This window comes from Mirounga leonina, unplaced genomic scaffold (assembly GCF_011800145.1).
Source record: "Mirounga leonina isolate KUSES-001 unplaced genomic scaffold, KU_Mleo_1.0 Mir_481, whole genome shotgun sequence".
In the NCBI taxonomy this organism is placed as follows: domain Eukaryota; kingdom Metazoa; phylum Chordata; class Mammalia; order Carnivora; family Phocidae; genus Mirounga; species Mirounga leonina.
This window is the reverse complement of record NW_023270773.1, coordinates 2,196,592-2,220,892: the sequence shown is the minus strand read 5'-3', so window position 1 is coordinate 2,220,892 and position 24,301 is coordinate 2,196,592. Positions and strand designations below refer to the sequence as shown.

At 41.1% G+C, this 24,301-nt stretch overlaps 1 long non-coding RNA gene across 2 annotated transcripts; it reads right to left on the bottom strand.

Annotated features, from left to right (window-relative positions):
• Positions 1 to 1,594: 1,594 nt before the first annotated feature.
• Positions 1,595 to 24,006, bottom strand: LOC117999828. Of its 2 annotated transcripts, XR_004676331.1 has the most exons (4): positions 23,515 to 24,006; positions 22,605 to 22,663; positions 3,506 to 3,617; positions 1,595 to 1,792 (listed from the first exon to the last, which is right to left on the bottom strand). It is a non-coding gene; the product is annotated as an uncharacterized LOC117999828 (long non-coding RNA). The 2 variants fall into 2 exon arrangements; XR_004676330.1 differs by lacking the exon at positions 1,595 to 1,792 and having other exon boundaries at positions 3,263 to 3,617.
• Between the last annotated feature and the right edge of the window lie 295 nt (positions 24,007 to 24,301).

Here is a 24,301-nt window from a genome sequence, read left to right as displayed (position 1 = left end):
AACAAGCCCGGGATTGTCTCTCGGGGTGGGGGCGGGGCAGTAATTGCATGCACATTTTAGCGAGCCCTCGGCGGGTGGAACTGCCTGCCATGGTGTGTGTGAGCGCTTGGCAAACGGTCCCTGAGACCATGCTGTGCTGTCCCCATGTGCAACCGTCCCGCACATGCAAATAAGCTAATCTGAGTTTGATAAAGGGACTATTTACTCAAGTGTGGGAAAGGTGGAGGGAAACCACAAAGTACCGGGCAGTGGCTGTAGCCCTCCCTGGGCCTGGAGGGATGCGAGGAGGAGCTGTATGGAGAGCGCCCCCTGCAGGAGCTGTGGCGGTCATGGCCGGCCGGGTGCAACCCTGCGGAGAAGCGAAGTAGTAAGCACCCACAACTCACTCTCCTTCCCCTTCCAAATCCCTGCCCGCCTTCCCTGACCAAATCCGGGCAAAAACCCGCCTGCCGATGCTGAACAGGGTTCTGGGGTGGGGTGGGGGGTTGGACAGTGGTTATGAAGGGCATCCGGCACCAGTGAAAGTTACCTTTAAAAACAGTCTGTAGGTCAAAGGATAAATTACTATACATTCTTTTAATGGATTCCAATGTGTCTGTTTAAGATTGTGGCAGATGTGTTATGCTCAGACCCAGAAAACAAGCAATGAAAATATATCAAACTAGCTTATGAATATTTAAAATTGTATAAATATACATGAGTGCTCTTAGAAGCCCAGGAAAGAATTCTGGTTCTCTCTTGGAAGTGGAGTCCAGGGGGGCAGCTATACACTTTCATGCCTCACTTTACATGCTTTGCATTATTTGAATTCGTAAAGATGAGCATGAAATGTTTTTGTAATTAAAAAAAAAATTATAAAGGGGCGCCTGGGTGGCTCAGTCGTTAAGCGTCTGCCTTCCGCTCAGGTCATGATCCTGGAGTCCTGGGATCGAGCCCCACATCGGGCTCCCCGCTCGGCGGGAAGCCTGCTTCTCCCTCTCCCACTCCCCCTGCTTGTGCTCCCTGTCTCGCTGTGTCTCTCCCTGTCAAATAAATAAATAAAATATTTAAAAAATAAAAAAGAAACTCTCTCAGGAGCCAGAAGGAGTGAAGGGGCTGAAAAAGAGGCTGAGGCAGAGAGAGCCGAGGGCCCCTAGCCACAGAGACCTACTGAAGCAGGGGAAGTAGGGATGGAGTGGAGGGCGAGCTTGCCAAGTGCTTGAAACCCTCCTCCTCTCCCCTCTCCTCCCTCCCTCTCCCTTCCTTTCCCTTGGAGATGGCAACATGGCTGGAAGCCAAGAGGGCAGCTGGTATAGTTGGAAAATCAGTTACACACAGGGGATTGAGCAAATCTATTGAGGATAATGGGAGCCAGGTTTTTCTCATTACTGGAGGAGAATTACAAATGTGGAAAGGGGGCAGGCCTAAGGAATTGGAGCTGCCAGGGTGAATTGTATGTGTGTGTAGGTATTGTATGTGTGTTGTGTGTGTATATATATATATATATATACACACACACACACACAACACACATACATATAACATATATTATAATTATATAAATTATATATTATACAAATATATTTGTATATGTGTGTGTATATGTATATGTGTGTGTTTGTATAGGTGTGTGTATATACATACACATATGTTTGTATGTGTGCACTGCCCCCTGAGAGGGCCGAGAAACACTGTCATCCCATTAGCAACAAGCACATCAGAACACCCAGATCCCGGTTTCTAAACATCATCCTTCACCAAAAGGAATTAGGTCTTCTTGAAGAAAAGGCTGATTCCAATGTCAGTGGGGCACCTGGAAAATAAGAAAGCATTCAGAGAATTATAGTGACAGGGCACCTGGATGGCTCAGCCGGTTAAGTGTCCAACTCTTGATCTCAGCTCAGGTCTTGATATCAGGGTTGTGAGTTCAAGTCCCATGTTGGGCTCCATGCTTGGTATGGAGACTACTTTTAAAAAAATAAATAAAAATAAGAGAATAAGGGGTGCCTGGGTGGCTCAGTCATTAAGCGTCTGCCTTCGGCTCAGGTCATGATCCCAGAGTCCTGGGATCGAGTCCCGCATCGGGCTCCCTGCTCGGCGGGAAGCATGCTTCTCCCTCTCTCACTCCCCCTGCTTGTGTTCCCTCTCTCACTGTGTGTCTCTCTGTCAAATAAATAAATAAAATCTTTTTAAAAAATTTAAAAATAAGAGAATAATAATGAGATGCCAAAAGGATATAAAGGGGCTCCCACCGACCAAGTCTGGGGCAATTAGAGCATCAAAATAAAAATGATGATAACCAACTACAACACATTGTAACTTAGAAATCCATGAGTCATATTGTTTAAGGAGAAGGGAAACCTCTTCCTTACAGTACAAAGCCAACCAATAAAAATAGAGGGAGTGATGGAAATAGAGAAACCATCACAGTTGTTGATTGATTCAGGCCGGAGACTTCATGGATGCTCTAAGGCTGGTAGGTGAAGATTTGATGAGGAACAGAATACTGCAAAATACAGACTGTATTTTCCAAAACCAAAATTGGTGTCAACAAAATCTCCCCACTCCACATGCTCTTTGGCACACCCCTATCAGAAGGTGAATAGTTTCCCTCTCCTTGAATCTGGGCGGAGCATAGAGATTCACCAGTAACCAAAAGAACATGGCAGGAATGACACTGTGAATTCTAAGGCCAGACCAGGAGAACCCTGCAACTTCTGCCCTCGTCCCCTGGAACCTCTTTCTGGTGTTCTTGTGAACTCTCAGAACCACACAGTCATGCTGTAAAAAGCCTAAGCCACAACAAGAAACCACATGTTGGTGACAAGAATCCCCACCGAGCCTATCTGTCAGCACCCCCCAGCCTGGGTGCCATCTTGGAAGTGGATCCTCCAGCCACCAGCCATTTAAGACACTTCCGGTAGTTTAAGTCATTTCAGCTGAGGCCCCAGATCATGGAGGAGCAGAGACAAGGCAGACCTGTGCTTTGTCTGAATTCCTGATCCACAGAATCCAGAAGCACAATAAAATGGTTTTTGTAATGGCAGTAAATTTGAGGGTAGTTTATTAGGCAAATAGAGACAACTGGAGAATTGGCAAAGTCTCAGATATCTCCCCACAAAACTTATCCGGCACAAAGGAGAAAATGTCCAGCAGGCAGCAATTTGACAATGGAACCAAGGTTCCTATGACCAGTCGAGGTTCCCATGATGATCAAGTCACCTTGATATGCTGAGAATAACACAGTATCATTTCAGCAGTACTCTGACACATTCTGGGTCTAGTCTCAAGGAAACATTGAACAGACCCAGACTGAGATGGCGCCAATTTATCCATGATATTTTTAGAGACCCACAAAAATACTTTAGTCTTAATTTATTTTGAAATCAGAAGAAATAAATGAATGTTAATAGTAATGAATCCAGCCTGGATTATATTCATCTTTGTACCAAAGCGATATGAAATGTATTTTATTTTTCTTTTATAGAGGAAGGAGCCCACAAATGCAAAAGTGTCTAGGACCTACCAAAGTCATAACGCATCCCTGTGTTGAGGACATCCTACAAAATGAAATGTTCCAGATGAGATGGAATCAGCACACTCCACCCTGTCTCTCCCACTGAATGCAGATATAAAACCTGGAGAGAAAAAATAAACCATAATGGGCACATTGGGGAAGAATGCCAGAATTCGAAGTATTACTGGACCAGTAGTGAATTTCCTCCTTTTCCCCCTCAAGTATCCCCTAGTCTAGACTCAACACAGTCTGAAATCTGGAAATGCACACAGCACGAACGGAGAGCTCCAGGAGCTAGAGGAGTGGGAAAGGGCACTCTAAACATGGAGAGAAATATGGGAAGATACCATTCTTCTTTTTGTCTTTTTTTCTGGTCTTTCTTTTCTCACCCCCTAGGCAATTTTGAGTTGATGGTGGCAGCAGCAGGAGCAGTGACAGCAAGGGACCTTCGGGAGCCTAAATTCTGAGTGAGGAGAATCTTCATCTCTGATCAGAGGGGCTGTGATTCCCAAGAGGGAGAGCCTTAATCTCTCTCCCCCACCCTGCCCCCCACCCCTTGGCTCCAGATATGGGTCCAGTCATGGCAGAATGTGGCAAAATGGGGGAAATAAAGCCATTCCTTTCTGGCCAGAGGACCACAAAAGGGAACCAACCCCAAGGAACTGGAAAGGACTGGGAAGATTGCAAAGTGGTTTATTAACCACTGTGGGTTAATACTCTGTGGGTCTGACTCTAAACAGCACACCACAGATTTTGAAAACTAAACTAGGGCAGACACCACCCAGGTTCCAGACTGGCCACTGGATGGTGCATCTGGAGGACAGAGCTGAATAGCACTGCGAAGACTTTGTAAATGGAACCGATAGCAATTCACAACCCACAGAAAACTGGATAAAACTTGCAGCCCGAACTCAACCAAGTCAATTGCCTATTTAAACAAGAATAACAACATTCTCATAGGATTTAGACAGAACACCGAGTCCCATGACATAATCAAAATGTCCAGGATACAATCCAGTGATTTTGTAACAATGAACATGTATCACTCAGCCCAAAGAGAGCTAGGAAAATCTCCATTTGCCTGGCAAGAGGAATCCATAGATATCAACACTGACATGGCATAGAAGTTGGAAATGTCTGACAAAGACTTAGAAGCAGCTGCTATGTCTGTCTGTATGCCAGTATGTGTCTATGTTGTTTTGATTACTGTAGCTTTGTAGTAAGTTTTAAAATCAGGATGCATGAGTCCTACAATTTTTTTTTTTTCTTTTTCAAGGTTGGTTTGAGTAGTTGAGGTACCTTGGAATCCCCTGTGAATTCTAGGATGGATTGATCTATTTCCGCAAAAGACATCATTGGAATTTTGGTAGGGATTGCATTGGATCTGTATATCATTTTGGGTAGCATTGACATCTTCACAATACTGTCTTCCAGACCACAAACTTGGGATGTCTTTACATTTATTTGTGTCTTCTTTACTTTCAGCAATGCTTCATAGTTTTCAGCACACAAACCTTTGGTCTCCTTACTTAAGATTTTCCTAAATATTTCATATTTTTGATACTATTATAGGTGGAATTGTTTCCTTAATTTTCTTTCTGAATCATTCATTTTTAGTGTATAAATATGCGATTGATTTTTGTTTGTTGATTTTGTATCCTGCAACTTTACTCAATTTGCTTATTGGTTTTAACAGTATTTTGTACGATCTTTAGGGTCTTGTAAGATAATGCCGTGTACAAACAGAAAATAATTTTATTTCTTCCTTTTCAATTTGGATGCCTTTTTATTTCTTTTTCTTGCCTAATTTCTCTGGCCAGAGACCAGAGAATTGATGTTGAATAGAAATGTTGAAAGCTCACATCTTTGTATTGTTTTGATTTTAGAGAAAAAGCTTTTAGTCTTTTACCATAAGTATGAAGTTAGCTGTGAGTTATTGTGTGGCTTTTATTATATTGAGGTAGTTTCCTCTATTCCTAGTTTGTTGAGTATCTTTTAAAAGATTTATTTATTGGGGTGCCTGGGTGGCTCAGTGGTTAAGCATCTGCCTTCAGCTGCAGTCATGATCCCAGGGTCCTGGGATCGAGCCCTACATCGGGCTCCCTGATCAGTGGGGAGCCTGCTTCTCCCTCTTCCTCTGCCCCTTCCCCCCTGCTTGTACTCTCTCTCTTTCTGAAATAAATAAATAAAATCTTTAAAAAATATTTATTTGTAAGAGAAAGAGAGAGAGAGAGAGACAGTGCATGGGGGTAGAGGCAGGGGCAGAGGGAGAGGGAGAGAAGAAGACTCTGCTAAGATGGAGCCTGACATGGGGCTCGACCCCACAACCCCAAGATCATGACCTGAGCCTAAATCAAGAGTTGGATGCTTAACTGACTAAGCTACAAGTGCCCTTTGTTGAGTATTTTTATCATGAGGAGTATCAGATGATCATGTAGTTTTTCCTTTCATTATATTAATGTGATGTATTATATTGATTGATTTTCCTTGTTGAACCATGCTTTCATTTCAGGGATATTCCCACTCACTCATGGTTAATAATCCTTTAAACGCTGTTGGGTTTTATATACTAATATTCTGTTGGTAATTTTTGCCTGTATATTCATAAGGGATTTTGGTCTGTGATTTTCTTTTTTGTGATACCTTTATTTGGCTTTGGTATCAGAATAATGCTGGCCTCATAGAATGAATTAGGAATTGATCCCCCCTCTTCAGTTTTTCTTAAGATTTTATTTATTTATTTGATAGAGAGAGAAGGCAGACGCTTAATGACTGAGCCACCCAGGCACTGCCCCCGCCCCCCGCTTCAATTTTTGGGAAGAGTTTGAGAAGGATTGGTGTTAACTCTTTTTTAAATGTTTGGTAGAGGCAACCCTGTCGGGACCCCTCTCACTCTTGAGAGCTTTTTCTGTATCTTCACTTAATAAACTTCTATCGGTTTACTCACACACACACACAACACAAGGTAGAATTCATTTGCAAAGCCATCTGGTTCAGAAGTTTTGTTTATTGGTAGGTTTGATTTTTTTGTTTTGTTTTTGTTTTTTTAATTTTAAGTATGCTCCATGCCTAACATGGGGCTTGAACTCAAGACCCTGAGATTAAGAGTTATATGCTCTTGCTCTACCAACTGAGCCAGTCAGCTGTCCCTGTTTATTGGTAGGTTTTGATTACTGATTCAATCTCTTTACTTGTCTTAGGTTTGTTGAGATCTGCTATTTCCTCTTGAGTCAATTTAGGTTATTTGTGCGTTTCAGGGAAATTGTCCATTTCTTCTAGGTTATCTAATTTGTTAACATACAATTGTTCACAGGATTCTCTTATAATTCTTTTTCTGTCCTTAAAGTCAGTAGTAATTTCCCCAGTTTCATTTCTTTTCTTTTCTTTTGCTTTCTTTTTTGAGAGAGAGAGAGAAAGAGAGCTCATGTGAGCAGTGGGAGGGGCAGATGGGGAGGGAGAGGGAGAGAATCTCAAGCAGACTCTAAGCTCAGCATGGAGCCCAGTGTGGGGCTAGATCTCACAACCCTGAGATCATGACCTGAACCAAAACCAGGAGTTGGTTGCTTAACCAACTGAGATACGCAGGCACCCCTTCCCAGTTTCATCTCTGATTTAATTTATTGTCTGCTATCTTTTTCTTTTCCTTTGTCAGTCTAGCTAAAGGTTTGTCAATTTTGTTGATCTTTTTTCAAAGAACCAACTTTTGGTTTCATTGATTTCTTTATTGTTATTCTACTCTCTATATCATTTATCCTCATTCTATTTGCTATTATTTACTTCCTTCTCCTAGTTTGTTCTTCCTTTATAATTCTTTAAGGTTTCCAGTTGATTTGAGATTCTTCTTCTTTTTTAATGTAGGCATTTATAGCTATAAATTTCCCTCTGGGGGCTCCTGGGTGGCTCAGTCAGTTAAGCGCCTGCCTTCGGCTCAGGTCATGATCTCAGGGTCCCGGGATCCAACCCCACATCCCTGAGCAGGGAGCCTGCTCTCTCTCTCTCTCTCTCAAATAAATAAACAAAATCTTAAAAAATTTTCCCTCTGAACACTATTTTCACTGCATCCCTTAAATTTTGGTATGTTGTGTTTTCATATTCAGTCATTTTTTTTAAAGATTTTATTTATTTATTTGACAGAGAGAGACACAGCGAGAGAGGGAACACAAGCAGGGGGAGTGGTAGAGGGAGAAGCAGGCTTCCCACAGAGCAGGGAGCCTGATGCAGGGCTCGATCTCAGGACCCTGGGATCATGACCTGAGCCAAAGGCAGATGCTTAACTGACTGAGCCGCCCAGGTGCCCCCATATTCAGTCATTTCAAAGTATTTTCTAATTTCCCTTGTGATTTCTTCTTTGACCCATTTTTTTTTTAAAGATTTTATTTATTTATTTGACAGAGAGAGAGAGAGAGACAGTGAGAGAGGGAACACAAGCAGGGGGAGTGGGAGAGGGAGAAGCAGGCTCCCTGTTGAGCAGGGAGCCCGATGCGGGGCTCGATCCCAGGACCCTGGGATCACGACCTCAGCTGAAGGCCGATGCTTAACAACTGAGCCACCCAGGCGCCTCGACCCATTGGTTTTTTTAAGGGTATATTGTTTAATTTCCACATATTTGTGAGTTTTCCAGTCTTCCTTCTGTTATTCATTTCTAGTTGTATTTCATTGTGATTGGCAAAGATGTTCTGAATGACTTTAATCTCAAAATTTATTAAGTCTTGTTTTGTGGCTGGGATGCCTGGCTGGCTCAGTTGGTGGAACATGCAACTCTTTTTTTTTTTTTTTTAAGATTTTATTTATTTACTTGAGAGAGAGCAAGGGAGTGAGAGAGAGAGAGAGAGAGCATGGGGAGGAGCAGAGAGAGGGGGATAAGCAGACTCTGTGCTGAGCACAGAGCCCTACATGGGGCTTGATCCCAGGACCCTGAGATCATGAACTGAGCCGAAATCAAGACTCAAACACTTAAACAACCAAGCCACTCAGGCACCCTGGAACATGCAACTCTTGATCTTGGGGTTGTGGGTTCAAACCCCACATTGGGTGTAGCGATTACTTAAAAATAAAATCTTTTTTTTTTTTTTCAAAGATTTTATTTTTATTTATTTGAGAGAGAGAGAATGAGAGACAGAGAGCATGAGACGGAGGAGGGTCAGAGGGAGAAGCAGACTCCCTGCTGAGCAGGGAGCCCGATGCGGGACTCGATCCTGGGACTCCAGGATCATGACCTGAGCCGAAGGCAGTCGCTTAACCAACTGAGCCACCCAGGTGCCCCAAAATAAAATCTTTTTAAAAAATGATCTCTTTATTTACTTTGGAGAGAGAAAGTGTGTGAGTGAGTGGGGGAAGGGTCAGAGGGAGAGAATATCCAAGGAGACTCCTGCTGAATGTGGAGCCTGATGCAGGGCTCCATCCCATGTCCCATGAGATCAGGACCTGAGTGGAAACCAACAGTTGGACACTCAACCGACTGAGCCAACCAGGTACCCCTTAAAAATAAAATCTTAAAAAAAAAAGAATTTTTTTTTTGTGGCCAAACACGCAATCTATGCAGGAGAATGTTCCATGAGCACTTGAGAATAATGTGTATTCTGCTGTTGTGTAGGGTTCTATTTATATAAGGTCTAATTGGTTTATAGTGTTGTTCAAGTTCTCTATTTCTTTATTGTTCTTCAGTCTGACTGTTCTATACATTTTTGGATGTGGGTATTGATGTCTCCAGCCATTACTGTAATACTGTCTATTTCTCCCATCAATTCTGTCAATTTTTAAAAATTCTGTCAATTTTTGCTTCATATATTTTTTAACTCCTTATACATATATACTTTTTTTAAAAAGCTTTTATTTATTTATTTGACAGAGAGAGACACAGCAAGAGAGAGAACACAAGCAGGGGGAGTGGGAGAGGGAGAAGCAGGCTTCCCGCAGAGCAGGGAACCCGATGTGGGGCTCGATCCCAGGACCCTGGGACCACGACCTGAGCCGAAGGCAGATGCCCAACAACTGAGCCACCCAGATGACCCAAAGATTTTATTTATTTATTTGAGAGAGAGAGTTTAACAGACTGAGTTGCCCAGGTACCCCTATGCATTTACCTTTACATATATAAGAAAAAGAGGTAAATTATAAGTCAAACCAAGAGTATTAGCTTTTATATTTACTTTTGAAATTATCATTACCAGTGTTCTTTAATTTTTTCTGATGTCAAGTAACTATCTTATTTTTTTCCATTTCAGCCTGAAGTACTCCCTTTACCATTTTTTAAAAACATTTATTTATTTATTTATTTATTTATTTATTTATTTATTTATTTATTTAAGAGAGAGAGAGAGCATGAGCAGGAGGGGCTGAGGGAGAGGGAGAGAAAATTTCAAGCAGACTCCATACTGAGGAGCCCCACACAGGGCTCAACCCTAGAACCCTGAGATCATGACCTCAGCCAAAACTAAGAGTCAGATGTTTAACCGTCTGAACCATGTAGGTACCCCTACCATTTCTTGTAGGGTAGGCCTACTCTAATGAAATCCCTCAGCTGTTGTTTATCTGGAAATATCTCCATTTCTCCTTCATTCTTTTTTTAAAATTTATTTTATTTTATTTTTTAAAGATTTTATTTATTTATTTGACAGAAAGAGACACAGCGAGAGAGGGAACACAAGCAGGGGGAGTGGGAGAGGGAGAAGCAGGCTCCCCGCTGAGCAGGGAGCCCGATGCGGGGCTCAATCCCAGGACCCTGGGATCATGACCCGAGCCGAAGGCAGCCGCTTAACCAACTGAGCCACCCAGGCGCCCCCTCTCCTTCATTCTTTAAAGATAATTTTGCTGGATATAGAATTCTTAGCTGATAGTATTTTTCTTTCAAGGCTTTAAATATGTCATTCCGCTGCTTTCTGGCCTGCATGATTTCTGATGAGAAAGGAGCTATTAATCTTATTGAGAATTTTTTGTACATAATGCATCACTTCTCTCTTACTGTTTTAAAAAAAATTTTTTTTCATCTTTGAGTTTCCACCATTTGAATATAATGTGTCTCAATGTGAAACTCTTTGAATTTACTGTGCTTGGAATTCATGGAGTTTCTTGGATGTATATATTCATGTCTTTCATCAGATTTGGGACATTTTCAGTAATTATTTCTCAAATATTTTTTCTGCCCCTTTCTCTCTTTCTTTTCCTCCTTGAATTCCTATAATGTATATGTTGGTATGCTTGATGGTATCCCACAAGTCTCTAGGCCTGTTATTTTTCTTCATTCTCTTTTCTTTTCTTTTTTCTTCATTCTTTTTTCTTACTTTCCTCAGACTAGATACTTTCAAATGTCTTATTCTCATGTTCAATGATCCTTTCTTCTGCCTGTTCAAATCTGTTCTTGAATCATTGTACTTTATAGTTCTAGAACTTTTGTTTGGAACCTTTTTTATAATTTTTTTAAAAGATTTTATTTATTTATTAGAGAAAACGAGCAGTGGGGAGGGGCAGGAGGAGAGGAAGAAGCACACTCCTTGCTGAGCAGGGAGCCCAATGCAGGACTTGATCCCAGGACCCTGAGATCATGACCTAAGCCAAACACAGACACTTAACTGACTGAGCCACCCAGGTGCCCATAATTTCTTCTTTTTTTTTTTTTTTTTAAGATTTTATTTATTTATTTGACAGAGAGAGACACAGCAAGAGAGGGAATGCAGCAGAGGGAGTGGGAGAAGGAGAAGCAGGCTTCCTGCCAAGCAGGGAGCCCAATGCGGGGCTCAATCCCAGGACCCCAGGATCATGACCTGAGCCGAAGGCAGACGCTTAATGACTGAGCCACCCAGGCGCCCCATAATTTCTTCTTTTTTTTTAAGTTTATTTGTTTTAGTAATCTCTCCACCCAATGTGGGGCTCAAATTCACAACCCTAAGATCAAGAGTTGCATGCTCTTCCAACTGAGCCAGTCAGGCACCCCTTTTATAATTTCTATCTCTTTATTGATATTTCCATTTTGTTCAGACATAATTTTCCTGATTTCCTTTTGTTCTTTTGTTCTTTTGTCCTTTTTCTTTTTTTTTTTTTTTTTTAAGATTTTATTTATTTATTTGAGAGAGAGAGAATGAGAGACAGAGAGCATGAGAGGGAGGAGGGTCAGAGGGAGAAGCAGACTCCCTGCCGAGCAGGGAGCCCGATGCGGGACTCCAGGATCACGACCTGAGCCGAAGGCAGTCGCTTAACCAACGGAGCCACCCAGGCGCCCCTTTTGTCCTTTTTCATGGTTCCCTTTAGCTCATTGAACATATTTGAGACAGGTGATTTAAAATCTTTGACTTATGGGCGCCTGGGTGGCTCAGTTGGTTAAGCGACTGCCTTCGGCTCAGGTCATGATCCTGGAGTCCCGGGATCGAGTCCCACATCGGGCTCCCTGCTCGGCGGGGAGTCTGCTTCTCCCTCTAACCCTACCCACTCTTGTGCTCTCTCTCTCACTCACTCTCTCTAATAAATAAATTTAAAAAAATCTTTAAAAAAATAATAAAATCTTTAACTTATAATACCAATGTCTGGACTTCCTTGGGGATGAGTTCTGTCAAATTATTGTTTTCCCGTGAATAAGCTATTTTCCTATTTCTTTAAATGTTTTGTAACTTTTTGTTCAGAACTGGACATTCTGAGTACTGTTTTGTGGTAATTCTGGAGATCTAATTCTCTCACTCTTTAGGGATTGTTGGTTTTGCTTGTTGATAGCTGGAGCCATCCTTTTATGACTTTTCCAAACTATTTTTTCAGTGTGTATTCCTTGTTGTGGTGTCCACTGAAGTTTTTCTTTCATTGTTTCTAAGGTCTGCTAATGATCTGATGAAATTTCCTTAAATGTCTGGCTCCCAAGAGAGGAAAAATAAATAGGTCCTATGTCTTTAAATACTCTCAGAGTTGGGAAGCTGCTTCAGCCTGTGGGAGTTGAAACAATGGCCAAACTCAGTGCTGGCCTCTCAGCAATCAAAAGCAGCAATTAGTAGTCAGACCTCACAATCTCAATTTTTGGAGGACAAGGTTGTCGTTGATCACCTTGGGTCCAAAACGCTGTGCCAGGAATGCAGGCTACAGTCCCTGCAGCTTCCTGCTACCAGGACAAGGGAGAGGGATGGCATCTGCTACCATAGGAAAACTGAAATTTACCAGACTTCTTATCAACCCCTCCCCTTGCTACTGCAAGGGTTCTATTAGACTCCAGAGTTCCAAAATAGTTGCTTCAGGCAGTTCTGCCACTTCAGTGTTCTGTAAATAGATGGAGTCCTGAAACTTCCTACTCTGCTATCTTCTCTGATGTCACCTCTTGCCTATTGATTTTGACAAAGCTGCAAAGGCAATTTAATGGCAAAAGGACAGTCCTTTCAACAAATGGTATTGGAATAACTAAACTTCCATAGCAAAAAAAACAAAAACCAAACAAACAAAAAATGAAAAACAAAACAAAAAAACCCTCTATCTAAGCCTCACATGTTATGCCAAAATCAACTCAAAATGGATCATAGATTTAAATGTAAAATGTGAACCTATAAAACTTATAGAATAAAACATAAATGATACTACTATACACCTATAAAAAAAAAGATGACACTGTAGTGAAGGAAAATAGATCAGTGGGTTGGAAGGGTAAGGGATGGGAGAGAGTTTGACTATAAATGGATAGCACAAGGGAATTTTGGGGGGCTAATGGAAGTGTCCTATAGCTTTATGGGGGTAATAGATACACAAATCTATATATGTATTAAAATCCATAGAGCTGTACATTTTATTTTTATTTTTTTTAAAGATTTTATTTCTAAGTAATCTCTACATTCAACATGGGGCTCGAACCCACAACCCCAAGATCATGTTCTACTGACTGAGCCAGCCAGGCACCCCAGAGCTGTACATTTTATTTATTTTTTATTTTTTAAAAGATTTTCTTTATTTGAGAGAGAGAGAGAGCATGAGCAGGGTGGGGTGGTGTGCAGAGGGAGAAGGAGAAGCAGACTCCCTGCTGAGCAGGAAGCCCAGTGCAGGGCTCAATCCCAGGACCCTGAGATCATGACCTGAGCTGAAGGCAGAGGCTTAACTGACTGCGCCACCCAGGCGCCCCAGAGCTGCACATTTTAAAAGTTAATTTTACTGTATGTCAACTTAAAAGATTACAAAAATTTAAAAAATAGTTCACTAAGCATACAAACAAAACACATGGTCATGAATGGTAGGGAAAGACCAAGGACTGTTACATACTGAAAACTAAAAAGGCACAACAACTAAATGCAACTTATGGTTCTAAATTGAATCATAAACCAGAAAAATAAGAGACATTGTGCAGCTACCGGTGAAATTTGAATAGAGTCAGGACTGGATGCCAGTGTTGCCTTGGTATTGAGTTCCTGATTCAGATGAGTATACTGTGGCTATGTAGGAAACTTCTTGTTTGGGAAATACACTCAGAGGTATTTAGGAATGATGAGGGCATCAACTCTTTAACTTTCCCTCAAATAGTTCATGAAAGAATTATGGTAGTAATTATATATATTAATAAGTAATATATAAATTATATATCTTTATATATTATATTGTATATATGTTATATGTATTATATATTAATATATATTAGTGTATGTTTATTAAGCTATACATATATTATTATATGCATAAATTATATATATGTATATATGGAGAAAGGAGCAAAGAAAGGGAATATGGAAGTTTTTATACTGTTCTTGTAACTATTAAGTTTGATATTGTTTCAAAATAAATTATAAAAATCAAATACTGTTAGATGAATCTCCCATGCCGAAAAATTCCAAATAATTTCTATAGATACACCACCTGCAAGGAGATGGAACATAACTCCCCACTCCTTAAGTATGAGCTGTGCATCATGACTTCCTTCCAAAGTGTACAGTCTGGAAAGGGAAAAAAAAGAATAACTTCACAGGGGAGAAATCTGACAAACACTATCTCAGCCAGGTGATCAAGGTCAACATCAGTAGTGATGTCATGTTGGTAGCATGTAGGCTTGATATTATGTGATGAAAATGGCACTTTAACTCTTGTGGTCTTCCTCCCAAAATGCACATATGAGAAAACCATTAGGCAAATCTCAGTTGAGGGAAAGTCTACAAAATACTTGACTAGTACTCCTCAAAACTGTCAAGGTCATCAAAAACATGGAAAGTCTGAGAAACTGTCACAACCACACAATGAATAAATGTAATGTGGGATCCTGGAACAGAAAAAGGACCTTAGGTAAAAACAAGGAAATCTTAATATACTATGGACTTTAGTTAATAACAATGTATCAGTACTGGTTCATTAATTTTACCAAATGTACCACACTAATAAAAGATGTTAATAACAGGAGAAACTCAGTGTGGGATAATGGGAACTCTGTACTATCTTTGCAATTTTTCTGTAAATCTAAAAAAAATAACGTTTACTTAAAAAAACAAGCAATATTGGGGTGCCTGGGTGGCTCAGTCGTTGAGCATCTGCCTTCGGCTCAGGTCATGATTCCAGGGCCCTGGGATCGAGCCCCGAATCAGGATCCCTGCTCTGCGGGAAGCCTGCCTCTCCCTCTCCCACTCCCCCTGCTTGTGTTTCCTCTCTTGCTGTGTCTCTCGCTGTGTCTCTCTCTGTCAAATAAATAAATAAAATCTTTAAAAAAACACAAAAAACAAGCAATATTTAGGCAATCCAGTGAGGAGGATTTGGGTATGGATTGGATGTTGGAGTTGGTAAGGAGTAAGGTTGAAGAAGGTGTTTACTTTTTGGCTTGGGGAACTGAAAAAGTAGAGGGGCCCTTGGGTGAGCTGGAAACAGAGAGTGGGCAGGTGGGAAGTTCAAGGAGAGATTTGTAATGAAGGCCTGTATGCTTGAATGTGGAACTGATATGTGTGATTTGCGCTAGACAGGGAGACTTGGGTGAAGATGATAGCTACTCTGGGATGAGTACATCATGTGAAAGGAGTGGGATAACCCTTTCGGTGGCCTATCTATTCCCTCTTTCTTGCTGAGTACCCTGATATGATTGGGGTGTCTACCCTTCCCCATGCAACTAGGGGAGAGTCACCCTCTTCTAGGTTCCAAGGGTAAACCTTGATTGGCTTAAGGCACTCATGATAGTCTCCTTATTCTTAAAGATTTATTTATTATTTTAGAGTGGGAGAGGGGCAGAGTGAGAGTCCCAAGCGGACTCTAAGCTGAGCACAGAGCCACACACAGGGCTTGATCTCACGACCCTGAGATCACGACCTGAGCCAAAACCAAGAGTTGGATGCTTAACCGACTGCACCACCCGGGCACCCATCTTTCCTCAGGATGATTAGATACGGTGCGCACATAACCCCATCTGTTGATGAGGCATGAGCAGAAGCCTGCTAGGTGGCTCTGTGGTTTCCTCACTTCTAAGGAGACTCCCTAAGACACAATCCCTTTTCTGCCTTTGAATAGTGTAGCACCATGTGCAGTCTGGAAATGCTACAGCCATCTCCCTGTTTGACTGAGGATGATGCCAATGCACAGAATTGGGCAGAGGCTGGAAAAGGGCAGAGAGGAGGAGCAAGAACCTTACCTGTGGGATTCCTGTTAGATGAGAAAGGCCTTACTGTTTGTAACAATTTGGTTTGGCAGGGCCAGGAATAGGGTGAGGCAATTGAGGAACCCAGGAGGCAACATTTAAGGAAGCACCCTCCCTCGGATGCTGCGGCTATATTTGCCTGACCCTGGGAGTGATTGCCTCCTTAAATATTGCACCTTAGGTGCCTTGCAAACCTTATCCTAATCCTGACTCTGTGTGATTCCAAGTTTCCTGAACCTACAACTGAAAGCTTCTATCTGGCAAGCAGAGGATACTGATATTTAAGGAATGGACAGATAAAAGGAACCCAGAAAAGGAGATGAAAAATAGCTGCTCTGTTTGGGCCAGAATGATGTTACATAATAATGGTGCCAGTGGCCAGCCCAGCCTTCAGCCTATTATTAAAGAAATTGCCCTCCAAGCTTTCAGTAGTAGCCATCTTATTTTCATGATTTTCTTAAGTGTGTGACTGTGATCATGTTTCCTCCCTGACTGAAACTTTATTTAGTAGAATGTTTGTTAATTTCCCACTGGTTGGGGATTTTGAAATTTAAGTTTGTGTTATTACTTACTTATTTGTTAAGTTGTGCTGACCAGAGGGTTTTACCTGAACAATATTTGCTTATTTGAATTTGTAAAACTTCTGGTGGTCCAGTGTAGGATACTTTTTTATATTTTATGTAGGCGTAGAATTCAGCCTGTATTTTTATGCCTTATCAAGTCTATTATTGAATTGATCTTTATTGTTGTTTTATATGTCACAGTCTGAATGGTATATAACATAGTTTACAATAACTGTGTTTCTATTGTATTTTTAAAAAGATTTATTTATTTGACAGAGAGAGAGAGAGAGAGCACAAGCAGGGGAAGCAGGAGAGGGAGAAGCAGGCTCCCCGCTGAGCAGGGAGCCTGATGCAGGGCTCAGTCCCAGGACCCCGGGATCATAACCTGAGCTGAAGGCAGACGCTTAATGGACTGAGCCATTCAGGTGCCCCCATTACTTGTATTTCTAAAGATTATTGTTTCCTGTTTAATGTTGCTATGTTTTTTGGTACATTTGGTTTCACAATACCATTTTATTTTATCTTATTTTATTTTATTTGTTTGTTTTTAAGTAGGCTCCACATCTAGCATGGAGCCCAATGCAGGGCTTGAACTCACAACCCTGATATCAAGACTTGAGCTGAGATCAAGAGTCGGATGCTTAACCGACTGAGCCACCCAGGTGCCCAGTGCCTTTCTTTACTATATGTATTTTTTAGCACTTTTTTTTTTTAACAACAGTGCATATTCAGAGTTTGTCTTTTGATCCATTCTGAGATTTTCCTATTTTTATATGAGAACATTAGCTACTTACATTTTTCTTTCTTCTTCTTTTTTTTTTCAAGATTTTATTGATTTATTTGACAGAGAGGGAATACAAGCAGGGGGAGTGGGAGAGGGAGAAGCAGACTTTCCACGGAGCAGGGAGCCCGATGTGGGGCTCGATCCCAGGACCCTGGGACCATGACCTGAGCCGAAGGCAGACGCTTAACGACTGAGCCACTGGGGCGCCCCTATTTACATTTTTCTATTTATTTACATTTGCCTTATTTGTTACACCTAGTCTAACTTCCATCATCTAATACTAATATTCTGGTGTTTTGATTTTTTTTTTTTTTTTTTTTTTTACTCTTCATTCTGTGGTGAAACTCTGTCTTCAGTGATTAAAAAAATTTTTTTGGGGGGAGCGCCTGGGTGGCTCAGTCCATTAAGCGGCTGCCTTCGCCTCAGGTCATGATTCCAGGGTCCTGGGATCGAGTCCCACATCAGGCTCCCTGCTCAGAGGGGAGCCTGCTTCTCCTTCTCCCTCTGCCTGCCATTCCCCCTTCTTGTGCTCTCTCTCTCTTTCTCTGTCAAATAAATAAATAAATAAATAAATAAATAATCTTAAATAAATAAATAGATAGATAGATAGATAGATAAATAAATAAATAAATAAAATTTTTTTGGGTGCCTGGGTGACTCCGCTCAGCAGGGAGTCTGCTTCTCGCCCTCTCTCTCTGCTCCTCCCCACCCAAGTTGTGCTCTTGCTCACTCTCTCAAATAAATAAATGAAATCTTTACATATAAAAATAGAGTCTGTTTTTTTGTCTATTTGTTCATTCCTTTTGGTTCTTAAATTCCCCATATATGAATGAAATCATATGGTATTTGTCTTTGACTGACTTATTTCACTTAGCATTATACCTTCTAGGTCCATCCATGTTGTTGCAAATGACAAGATTTCATTCTTTTTTATGGCTGAAGTAATATTCCATTATTCCAGTAGTGGAATTACTGGATCATATGATAATCCTCTTTTTAATTTTTTGAAAAATATTTTATTTTTAAGTAATCTCTACACCCAACACAGGGCTTGAACCTAAAACCCCAAGATCAAAAGTCACATGCTCTACCAACTGAGCTAGCCAGGCATCCCTCTTTTTAATTTTTTGAAGAACCTTTTACTTATACCATTTTCCAGCATAGCTGTACCTCAATTTCATTTCTACGAGCAGTGCATAAAGATTCCTTTTTCTCTACATCCTTGCCAACACTTGTTTCTTGTGTTTTTTATTTTAGCCATTCTGACAGGTGTGAGGTAATTATTTCATTGCAGTTTTGATTTGCATTCCCCAGATGATGAGTGATGTTGAGCATCTCTTCATGTATCTGTTGGCCATTTGTATGTCTTCTTTGGGAAAATGTCTATTTATGTTCTCTATTTTCAAATAAGATTATTTATTTTTTTGGTGTTGAGTTGTATAAGTTCTTTTGATATTTGGATATTGACCCATTATTGGATATATCATTTGTAAATACCTTCTCCCATTCAGTAGGTTGCCTTTTTGTTGTTGATGGTTTCCTTTGCTGTGCAAAGCTTTTTATTTTGGTGTAGTCCCAATAGTTTAATTTTGCTTTTCTTTCCCTTGCCTTGAAGTCATTTTTTATGATTCCTTGCTATTTCTTTTCCATTTACAATGTGACAAAAGTGTCTGGTACACTTCTTGGTAAAGGCTCTTGATTTTTGCTGCATGAATTACATTTTCCCTTTTATCTGTTATAATAATTTATAAAACAGACGTATGGCTTCTTACAGTGAAAAATATGTGAAATTATACTATTTTTAAAATAACTTTTGGGGTGCCTGGGTGGCTCAGTTGTTAGACGTCTGCCTTCGGCTCAGGTCATGGTCCCAGGGTCCTGGGATTGAGCCCCGCATCGGGCTCCCTGCTCTGCGGGAAGCCTGCTTCTCCCTTTCCCACTCCCCCTGCTTGTGTTCCCTCTCTTGCTGTCTCTCTCTGTCAAAAAATAAATTAAAAAAAATAAAAAATAAATAAAATAAAATAACTTTTATCTTCACTGTATGTAAAACAAAGACTTAATGACTTGCTTTTTCTACCCTATTTCTTCCTTTCTGGTTTTCATTGTATTAATCTGAGGTTAAAAATCCAATTTTTACAAAATCCTCTTACTCAGTTTTTCTTTTGCAGTTTGTTTGTTACCATAGCAACAAAGATTATTTCAACTTATCAGCATCAAACAGTCTCTACTGAGTGGTGTTTTTATTCCGTTATCTCTCTATCTTTAGCTAGTTTCAAGGCTTATTGCCAGTTCTTTCCCCTCATTTAATCATTCATGAGTTTCTGATTCATGTCTCAGTGGCTTATTATACAATTCTGAGCAATTTTTGCAGAAAAGGGAGTTAATTGGGTAGTGTATTAATCAGAAACTCTTGTGGTTTCAAGTGACAGAAACCTACTTCAAACCGACTACAGTAAAAAAAGGAATATATTGGCTCATGATCCTGTGAAGTCCAGATTCAGTTGAATATGGCCTCAAAATGTGTCATCAGGAAATTGTCTCCATTTCCGGACTCTGCTTTCCCTAATTTGCCTTCATTCTCAAAGGCATTTTTCACATCGTGGCATGTTTTGCTCCAACTCATACTCACTGCCCTAGAACCCCAGCAGAAAGGGAGCACTCTTTTTCCAATTGTTTCTGTAAAAGTCTGAGCCAAGTGTCATTGGCCTGGATTAGGTCACATGCCCATCCTTTGAACCAATGTCTGTGACTCTGATTGGGGAGCCCTGGGTCACATGCTTACACTTCATTTGGGGGTGGGGCCAGCCCTCCAAACCATATAAGAGTATAGAAGGGACAGTTCACCAAAGAAAAATTGGGTTGTTGCCTCCACAAGGAGGAGTTGATGCTGGGCAGGCAAAAATAACAGACACCCATGGTTTTCTAAGATTCTACAGATCTGTGAATTGTCACCACTCTAGACAGACAACATAGAAGACATCCAGGTGGTCAGCTGCCCATCTAAGCAGGGTTTTGTTGTTGTTGTTTTTTGAAGATTTTATTTATTTCTTTGACAGAGAGAGAGCACGTGCAAGAGAGCACAAGCAGGAAGAGTGGCAGAAGGAGAGGGAGAAGCAGGCTCCCCACTGAGCAGGAAGCCCGATGTGGGACTTGATCCCAGGACCCTGGGATCATGACTGCAGCTGAAGGCAGATGATTAACCGACTGAGCCACCCAGGTGCCCCTCTACACAGGGTTTTGTACTTAGATAGTGATTTCATATGGTCTCACAGTGTTCCAGAACGTAGTTCTCAGCTTTGTGCTTCCAAATATATGTTGCTGTCAGTGTAGCTAGATGGTTGTTCCCTCTGGGCCTGGCTCATGCTAACCTGACTCAGCAGAGACTTTTGTATATCTAATTCCCATCTTAGAATAAATAGTAATTGCCAAAGGACCTGAACAGGGCTGTCCTCTGGTTAGTGGACTTAACCTGTTGAAAACCACAACAGGCCAAACTCTAATCATAAGTTTACTGAGCACCCATGGAACCAGGCAAGAGAAGTCCTCTGAGGAAAATTAGTGGTCAGATGCATCATGCTATGATAGTGTGGTGGCTTTAAAACATCCACGAATGCTGGAAGACTGAAAAGAGAACATGTTACAGGAAGAGAGATTGGTATGTGGTGAGAATGAAAGACAAGAGAGAACTGAGAGTAGTCCAATCTGGCCAAAACATGGAAGGTAAGGAGGGCAGATTAAGCTGAGCTGGGGTGGAGGGGTGGTCGGCAAAGGCCTCACTCTGAGTGCAATGGGGAGCCACTGATTTACTTTAAGAGGGAAAAAGACATGGTCAAATATGTCATGGAAAGATTGATCTGGGTACAAAGAGAAGCAATTGAAGATGGGCAACACTGAAAGCAGAAGGACTAAGGTTATCGTGGTACTCTAAGGTGAGAGAGTTGATGCAGCAGGCTTTAAAGTAGCAGAATGGCAGTGGGGATGAAGTGGGTACGTTTAAAACAGTGCTTTTCAAAAGTCTGTAACCATGTGTGATGCTTGGAGTTAACTAGACTTACGGTGATCATTTCACAGTATTTATACATATTGAATCATTATGTTGTACACCTGAACTAATGTAATGTTGTATGTCAGTTATACCTCAATAAAAAATAAATAGTGCTTTTCGAAGTTTAATATGCACACAAACCACCTGGGGATCTTGTTAAAATGCAGATCCTTATTCAGTAGTTCTGGGGTATGGCCTGAGATGCCACATTCCCAACAAACTCCCACATAATGCTGATGCTGCTGGTCTGGACACCATACTTTGACTAGCAAGGATTTCAGAAATATTATTATCTTTATTTTTAAAGATTTTATTTGTTTGTTTTTAAAGATTATTTATTTATTTGCCAGAGAGAGAGACAGCGAGAGAGGGAACACAAGCAGGGGGAGTGGGAGAGGGAGAAGCAGGCTCCCCACTGAGCAGGGAGCCTGATGCGGGACTCGATCCCAGGACCCTGGGATCATGACCTGAGCCGAAGGCAGACACTTAATGACTGAGCCACCCAGGCACCCAAAGATTTTATTTTTAAGTAACCTCTATACCCAACGTGGGGCCTGAACTTACAACCCCGAGATCAAAAGTTGCATGTTCCACCAACTGAGCCAGCCCCAGGGTTTCAGAAATATTAAAGAAACAGAATTACAGGAGTTTGTGATTGATTGGTTGGATGGGGGGAGAGTTGGCAACGAGGGAAAATGAGTTGTTCAGGATCATACTCAAATTTCCAGTTTGAGTATCTGGGTGGTGATGCTATCCACAGATACAAGATGAGGAACAGGTTTGGGTGGGGTAGATAACAATAATAGATAACATTTATTAAGTACTTGCTATGTGCCAGGTTCTTTACATATTTATTCTGTACAAAAAACTTATGAGGTAGGTACTATTGTGATCGTCATTTTAAGAGTGAGGAAACTGAGGTCAAGGTCATACAAGTAGTAAGTGGAGCAGCCAAGATTGAAACCCTCTGGCACTCTTCCTGCAGCTAACCATGGGCAAGTTGGATATGTGGAGCTAAAGCACCCGTGGAGATGTCACATAAAGATGTTCAGGTAGACAAGCTGGCCTGGAGTTCAGGAATGGGATTCTGAGCAATGGTTGAAGACCTGGGAGGAATTCAGGATTGGAGAGAATGAAACCATCCAAGGAAGGTTACAACCTACCACCTCAGAGTGCTGTCAGTCTTGTCCCATTTTCCTTTTGCTTATTACAAAGGAAGAATCTGAAAAAAACAAAGTTTTTAAAATAAATATATTTTTTTCTTATTGGATACTGTGTTTGTTCTCTATTCCTGAAATTTAAGAAATTTTCCAGATTACGTCTTGAAGTTGGTTTCTGCTTATTAATTTTTCTAGATCCCAGTGAATTTACTCAAATTTCTACCTGTACTCAGATCTTTTTAGACCTAAGGAAAATTTTATTATCATTTAAATTATTGCCTGTAATTGATTTACTCTGTCTTCTTTTGAGGGATGCCTGTAGCTTGAATCTTCATGACGTTCTCCTACTCATTTTTTCTCAAAGAATTCCACCACTTTGAGTATTTCTTATGTTTATCTTCTATATTGCTGATTTGCTCTTCTGCATTGTTAAATCTACTTTTTACTGCATTAACTATTGAATTTTACTTTGGTTATTGTGGTTTTAATTTCATAGTACTCCCCATTTATCTTGGTCTGTTCTTTAAAAGATACAATGTTCTCTTATAATCAAGAATAAAAATTAGGGCGCCTGGGTGGCTCAGTTGGTTAAGCGACTGCCTTCGGCTCAGGTCACGATCCTGGAGTCCCTGGATCGAGTCCCGCATTGGGCTCCCTGCTCGGCAGGGAGTCTGCTTCTCCCTCTGACCCTCCTCCCTCTCATGCTCTCTGTCTCTCATTCTCTCTCTCTCAAATAAATAAATAAAATCTTAAAAAAAAAAAAAAGAATAAAAATTAGGTGTATTCTAGAACTGGGTTCTGCTTAGTGGACTAAATATATTTCAAAGGAGTAATTTTTGGCGCTAGCACTTTTCTTATTTCATGTGTCACATATTTTTTTCCTACCAGGTTTTTACATGATTTGCCTATTTACCTTTGAGACTGAACTTTGCTGACATCTAGAAGTCCAGAGTTGAGGGCTTTCAAGATCACAGTGTTGGATAATTGAGATGCAGGATCTTACATCCTTATTCCCCCTTCAAAGATGGCCTGGGAAATGCTCAGAAGCAGTGGCTGTTTCATTGTCTTATTGTCTTAGCTATTCTTGGTATTCACCTGCTTTAGGATTTATTTTTATTTTTCATCCTCTGCTGTTTTTGAGTACTTCAGGGCCCCAGTGTCTCATTTTCTCTAGATCTTAATGTTTTGGTTTTGGTGTTTCCACCTTTGCATTCATGTTTTGGTATGTCCTGAGATTCTGCCCATCTGTACCAATCTGGGTCTCAGTCTCTGAATCTCCAGGTCTTTCTCCACTACCCTCTGACCCCTTACTCTGCTTTATATTTCTTCACAGCACTTATCACAACTTGAATATTTTTTTTTTACCTCTCTTCCTTCCTTTCTTTCTTATCTACCTGTCTATATCCTCACTCTAGAATGTGGATGCCCAGGAACGTAGATGCTCAACAACACTGGTTCCTGAGTCTCTCGCTTTAGTCTCAACCTTTGTGTGTCACACTTTCTCAGTATGCAAATATCTTTCGCGGTCTCGGTCTTGCCTTTCGGTTCCTGTCCTTGTCTCGAGGCCTCTAAGTTTGTGTGTGGGGTACGGAGTTGCGGAGGCCTGCCGCAGGCCTGCGGCCGGTGTGTGGCGCGTCGGCGTCCCTCACGCGCGGTCCCAGGTCGTTCCCTGGCTCAGTCAGTACCGCGCTCCGGGGTTT